This window comes from Frieseomelitta varia, unplaced genomic scaffold (genome assembly GCF_011392965.1).
Source record: "Frieseomelitta varia isolate USP_RPSP 00005682 unplaced genomic scaffold, Fvar_1.2 scaffold_578, whole genome shotgun sequence".
NCBI lineage: Eukaryota > Metazoa > Arthropoda > Insecta > Hymenoptera > Apidae > Frieseomelitta > Frieseomelitta varia.
The window spans coordinates 218,512-226,233 of NW_025110343.1; positions in this window are offsets into that span (position 1 = coordinate 218,512).

A 7,722-nucleotide genomic window follows, 5' to 3' on the forward strand; every position below is an offset into this window, starting at 1 on the left:
GAGGGGGGAGGGAAGGAGGAGGAGGAGGAGGAGTTGATTAAAATAGCAGTAAATGAATCTGCTGGAATTTACGTCTCGTTGCGCGATGCTGTTTCGGATCGGAAGTTGATTGTTTCGGTTAAATTCGGCAAAGCTTCACTCCACGGAGCTGTCAGACAATCGCACTGCGTTCGATGCTATTTCCTTCGTGAAATATTAAACGCGTTTACAAATAATGTTTGTTTGGCGCACGAATTGAACTGAAAGAGGTGATCCTCGTGATGTTTCGCTCCTAACAACAATTAATGTTAATTATATGTGTGAATTTTAGGTTAATATGAAAAAATTTTTGACAATTTAAATTATATATCATTGTTGTTTAAATGTTGAGTTTTACTTTTAAGAAAATTTCTCATATTACGAAAAATATAAATTGAAGGTGATTAATTTGTTTAATTAATATTAAATAGGATATTATTTTATTTTATTTTTATTACTTTGTTAAGTAATAATAAAATAAAAATTTAAAATTTTATCCAATTAATTGATTTTTTTATTGAATATTTATTAATATTTTTATTATATTAACATGATTAGGAATGCAAATAATTCGATTCGATTCGACTTGATTTTGCTTGCGAGGCGGAGGCTTTCGATAAACGTAAGAGGATTTTTGGATACTTTCTGATGTCTGAATCAAATGTATAAATATGTTTTATATATGTCTGATACTATTAATATGTATATATATGTCTGATACTATTGTTTAAACATCTGCACTAATAATGTTTTGCATATAATAATGTCACGCACAGTGATCAGTACGAAAGTTAAAATAAAGCAACGACGACAGACTTTTTCGAAACGAGTTTGTAGTCGATACTTTTAGTTTCGAAAATTATAAAAATTGGAACATCTATAAAAACGTTGAAAATTATTTTCTTTTTCTTTTTACTAGGATTCACCACGAGATCTTGAATATTGAAGCCTCTTGAAATTTGCTAACTTGCTATTTTGAATTGAACTTTGAGCATTGGATGACACGTTGGGATTTCGTCGTTTAACTGTAACGTTCAAAGTTGAATCAAATGGAAGAATCCTGCAATACAATATAATTCAAAGAGCTCGTTGCAAATGAGAAGGCCTCAATCTACGAAATTAATAGTGAATTTAGCCAAACAAATTTCTCAACAGACGTTTGAATTCTTACAATTTTCGAGATCGAAACGTACGTTTTGTGATTTTTTTTTTTCGCGAAGCTTAAATATCGACAATTCCTCGTCCGCTATTGATTCTCTGGCGAATTCATATATATATATGAATATTTATTTTATTATATATGTATATTTTTATTTTATTATATATGTATATTTTTATTTTATTACATATGTATATTTTTGCTCGAATCGAAACCGAAAAGGGATCCAAGTGGAAACCCTTTTAGTAATATTGTGGAAAGTAGCTTTTCGTCTGCGATTAAAGTTGCAACGCTCATAAGGCATGGTACTAGGGCGGGAAGAAATAAAGAGATATCTCGTGACCAGATGGACGCTTCCCCAGAAATATCGTAGACACGTGCAAATGGCTGTGTGTTAAGACTCAGAGGGATGTTGTAGGCCGTACCACTGCGGGGCGAAAGTAGCTCGGCTTCTCGCTCGCCTCGACGAGAGCAGGAAAGGAGTGAGCCCAGGGAACGAAGGCAATAAAGTTTCATGGCTCGGCCGGTAATGTCCCTCAGACTTCGTGGAATCCCCTTTCCAAACATTTCACCTTGTATAACCTATTCCCTCGTCGTTCGATAAGCTTTTAAAAAATTATCCCTTTCCGTACACTTGACGACTGTTTAAGTTGAGTTCGGTCGCAACATCACGTTCTTATCCTTATATTAAACGTACCATCATTTATGTTACAACGAGCAGCAAATAATTGAAAATTGTCAGCAATTTAACTTACTTTGATAGTTCTGTGTTCGTTTTTTCTTCGTTTTTTTTTTTTTCTTTTTCTTCCAAAGACATTTTTAAAATGTAAAAGTTGTAAAAGTTAAAAGTTAAAAGTAAAAGTAAAAACTTAAAAATTGTAAAAGTTCAAACGACACGTTGAAAATTCTTTTCTCATTCTCGTTGAATCCACCATCATTTTGAAAATTGAAATTTTTCTCTTTGGAACTACTGCTCTACGATTTCTTTTCTTACCGAATTTCGAACAATAGGAGATGTTGGAATACTTAATTACTTAATACTTAAATAAATACTTAAATAATTACTTAATACTTAATACTTAAATAAATACTTAATAGTTAAATAATTACTTAATACTTAATACTCTTAAATAAATACTTAATACTTAAATAAATACTTGATACTTAAATAATTACTTAATATTTAAATAAATACTTAATACTTAAATACTTAACGAACTTCGAACAATGTTGGAATTTCTTGAATTTTTATCGTTCAACCTTAATACTAAAAAATATTAAAATGTCGGTAAGTACTAGGCAAATTTAAATACCAAAAGATACTAGAAATCTGAGAAACACAAGTACCAATTAAATATTCAACGATTTCAAAAGTCTCACTTTCCAAGAAACATTCACTTCTCCGTGAACCTTTGTATCGAGCTTCACTCAAGGCACATAATATCATCCGACGATAGAAAAACTTCAAAATTTCTCGACGCGGAGAACGCGAACACTTTCGTCCAAAGTTCTCGAGTAAGAGGTACAGTTGATCCCGTAACGACGAGGCGACGCTTTGCGCGACCAAACGATAAAGAAAGGGGGAGAGGGATGGAAAAGCTGAAGCGTGGTATTTTTCCTAGAGGGAAGAGGGACGGTGCGCCCCGTGTGGAAAAGCTGGCGTTGGGAATCACCTCCAAGTACGTAACTTTTCTTATGAATCCCCGTGGACACCACCGCGCCACGGGGAAAAGAACGAGGAGAATAAGGGTGACAGTCCAAGTTTCTCCCTCTTCTCAAGCGTTCTCAGCCGACTTACTTTCCGTCTTCCTTCCTCTTTCTTTTTTTTTTTTTTTTTCTTTATCGGTCCACGAAGGAAAACCCCAGAAGAATCCCGGGAAACGCGGGATGTATATTTAAAGTTCCAGCTGTATAATACTTGGAATTCATCGAAATAGCTTCATGATGAACGTAAAATAGCAAATATAAAGTTCACAGGTTCAAATACGATGTTCAAACAAAATTTCTTGTTCCATGGACTGGTCGAGACCATGCACACAATGCAAATATAACTGGCAATCATAATGTTGAAAACAAGCAAGTTCTTTGCGTTTTTGTTCCGTGAATTGGTTAAAATCATAATTGCCTCTGATCTAAACTAACAATCATAACATTGGAAATAATTAAATCCTTTGGAGTTTGTTTTATAGATTGATTAAAATCATATATATACACAATAAAATATTATTTCTAATTCAAACTAGCAATCATAATGTTGAAAATAAGCAAGTTCTTTACATTTTGTTCTGTGAAAACCATATTAATATTTATACTATGTAATGTTACGTCTGATCTAATCTAACAATTAGTTAGTACTGAAAATAATCAAGCTCTTTGAATTCAGAACCAATATAGTTGTCATACGTACACTCATTCTTTCACAAGTGTTTCATTATTATATTACAAATTACATAATAGTATTTCGTCATCAATTACGATTACTTTAAACGAAATTATATAAAGTATAGTATATAGTATAGAATAGAAATACAGTATAATATAATATAAATATAATATAATATAGCATGTAGTATAGTATAGAAATATAGTATAATATACAAAATTATATAAATTGTACAAAATATACTGCTAATTATAATATACTATTCACAAAAATTAGGGGCTGTTTCAAAATGAATGTGAAGCGATAAAGAAAAGAAGCATTTGATCTTTTCTTTTTGCATGATCTTTGCAACTTTCTTCGACTCGTCGTTTGCTCTTCTAATGTTCTCGTTTAATAAAAAAAAAAAAAATTTCCCCTAATTTTCGCGAGCAGTATATTCAGTAAATGAATCTTTAATGGTATGTAGAAAAATAGAAAAATAGAAAAATATTAAAAGATATAAATTTGCGTAATGTACGCGTTACACATTTGTGGAGGATTTGAAGGTGCAAAAAATGCAACGTGCAACGACATATTAAAATATCCAAAGTAGATGTAATGTTTATTACAATATTTACCGAAAAATCAAATTTCTACTTCGGTAATTCCTTTAACTAACATTCCTTTCTATTCCATTTCCTCAACTACATTTCTAACAAGTTTAAAAATGCATAGAAATTCGCGCTATATACTCACAATGTACAAATTTGATCGATTATACGAATATCGAATTTTCAGATGTCGAAACGCTTACCTAAATTTATCCCATATTCGCGAGGTAATACATACACCATGGATTGTCGAGTCAATTTCTCGTCGCACTTTGCCATTCGCGCCTCTGGTTGGTAAAGCGGCCCAACTCGGATGTTAGGTTACATAGAGGCGAAAAGCGATAAAGTCAAAGGCTCGAGTAAATCGATACCCTTCCAGAAACGAGAGCCAGATCCTCTCTCTTTCTCTCTCTCTCTCTCTCTCACCACTCAGACCTCCCTTTTTCCAGGACCTTTTTCGAAGCGAGGTGAAAAAGAAGCATAGGAACAAGGAGGCTACCTTTGTGCGGCGAGATGCGCTCTTCTTAGCTTGGATTTGCTGCTACTTCGTTAAATAGCGGTTATTCGAAGCCTCCGGAATGTCTGCAATGACACGCTTCTTTTTTCCTTTTCCCTCTTCTTCTTCTTGACGACTCAAACACTCTTTCTTGGTTTCCTTGAGACTCGGGCGAAGGATATTAGAGGATTCGTGTTAATGGAGTTTCCCCAAGAGAAGTTGTTTTAAATTGAAATTAATAGACTGTCGTGTTAACGGGATAAATTTGTTTCTGTAATCTTCAAGAGGCTATAATTTGAATACAACGAACGTAAGAATGTAATCTAGAATAAATCTAGTTTCGTCTGTTTTGTAATTACGTGTTTGTTATAAATTATATCCACGGTGTAAACTAGCTTTCGCAGCCTTTAAAAGTCTACACTTTAGACTCATTCTAAATCCTAGACTTATTATAAATTAGGTCTATAGTTGATATTTTGTTAACAATTTAATAGATAATATTGCATTTATAGTTTCTCTTCGATAATATTCTTCGAGAAATTTCTACTTTTATCCGCATCTATCATATATATGAGTAATTATCAAATCAAAAAAGCACGAAAATATTCCAGGATTCGAACTAAAAAAAAAATTACAGTTAAAAAATTCAATTAACCTCGGGAGACATTTTGACAAAGCTGCCTCGAAACATAATAGCAACGAAAGCAAATATTTTCCGGAAAATTTTTGGAAAAAAGAAACACATAACTGGACATTACACAGACACCGATAATATCATTATTTATCGTGTTATTATACTCACAGGTGTAACATTCAGCGTTACTTTGCAATTCTTTTGCAACTGTCGAAGGCTTCCTCCTCGCCTTTGTATTTAATGCATTACCGTCGAATGAACAACCAAACGGAATTATGGCGGACTTCTCTCTCTGCCAGTGCTTCGCCTTTGATCTCGAATCGTATTTTCGCAGCAAGCTCCGAGAGCCTCTTTTGCGGCATGATCTGAGAAGTAAACACCGATCTTCGGAGGGTGAACAGAAGGGTGAACGAGAACACGTTCCGTAAACGTATACATAATAGATAATAGAGAGATCTGGCGAACATTTCTCGAGAAAGTAATTATCCTCGTCTTTGTCGAAATTCATGTCCTTCTCACTCTTTTTTTTTTAGCGAATGAAACAATTTATTAACGAAAGAAACGTTTCATTCTCTCAAACGAGTTTGATCTTCATTGTCGTTGCTCGATCGATCACAATCGAAATAAATAAATTACTTATGGTAGCGTCATTTGTAAAAAAAAAAAAAAAGGTAATTTATAATTTCATGTCAAAATTAATAATTTTCTTCTTGCGAGGTGTGAGATAATTTGTTAATGCAAGGGACGTGTTTCTCTTCCATTTAACTTTTTAATAACTATTAAATTGTTATAAATATAAATTATTTATAAATAAATTACAATTATATTGTAAATAATATAAATTAATATTATATATAAATTATTAATTATTTAATAAATAAATTTTTAATAAATAAGTTAATTACATAGGAGACTTGTTATATTGATCAGATCAGTTGTGATTTTGTGAATCAATAATTTTTTCTTGCGACGTGTGAAATAATTTGTTAATGCAAGGAACGTGTTTTTTTCATTTAACTTTTTAATAAATAATTATTAAATTATAAGCAATATAAATTATTTATAAATAAATTACAAATTATATATTATAAATAATATAAATTAATATTATATACAAATTATTAATTATTTAATAAATAAATTTTTAATATACGTGTTAATTACAGAGGTTTATTATACTGATCAGATCAGTTGAAATTTTGAGAATTTTGTGTTAAAATCAATAATTTTTTCTTGCAACGTGTGAGATAATTTGTTAATGCAAGGAATGTGTTTCTTTTTCCATTTAACTTTTTAATAAATAATATAAATTATTTATAAATAAATTACAAATTATATATTATAAATAATATAAATTAATATTATGTATAAATTATTAATTATTTAATAAATAAATTTTTAATATATATGTTAATCACATAAGAGGTTTGTTACATTGATCAGATCAGTTGAAATTTTGAGAATTTTGTGTTAAAATCAATAATTTTTTCTTGCAACGTGTGAGATAATTTGTTAATGCAAGGAATGTGTTTCTTTTTCCATTTAACTTTTTAATAAACAATGATTAAATTTAATGTTGTAAATAATATAAATTATTTATAAATAAATTACAAAATTACAAATATATGATAAATAATATAAATTAATATTATATATAAATTATTAATAAATGAATTTTTAATAATTAAGTTAATTACACAAGAGGCTTATTATATTAATCAAATCAGTTGAGATTGGAGTTTTCATTCGCTAAAACGTTTGAAAGATCTTCGATTTGATTAATGAGAGAATGACTTGAAAGTAGAAAATATATCGCCAGAGGTGGAAAAGCCCAGTGAATTACGGGCTGGTTACTAGGTCATTACAAACATGAAGATTGATCTCGTCGCGTTGTAATTTATTCAGTATTTCAAACCACAATACAACTGCCGATTTACGTCACGGTAACAACGTTTGCATAAATGTTAATGCGGCCGATTTATGCTTACATTTTTTACCAGAGGAAACTTCAATTAACAAACATATTTTTCATCATCATACAACAAATAACAAATATATCTTTCATCATCGTTTCTTAAACATCGTGCTTGAAAATTGTAAATTTCAAATCACCGAATGTTTCCCAAATGAGAAATACTTACACTTCGACATCTCTTTCTCATTATATTATAGTATACGTTGAGGCCCTGGAACGATGAGAGAAAATTTTATTATAAAATGCAGAGTCGCGCTCGATTAAAATTTTCCTCTTCGAATAATTGTCAAAACACTTGTTTCCATATTCGTTTCCAAATATCAACACGTCGAACGTCGATGTTTCAAGATCCAATAAGGACTCAATTCGAGGAAAATATTGCGACACGAAACAAAGTTAGCAGTCGATTAAACGCGATTAAAATTGATTTGTCAATACATACACATCGTGTTCCTTGGATTTGAAAA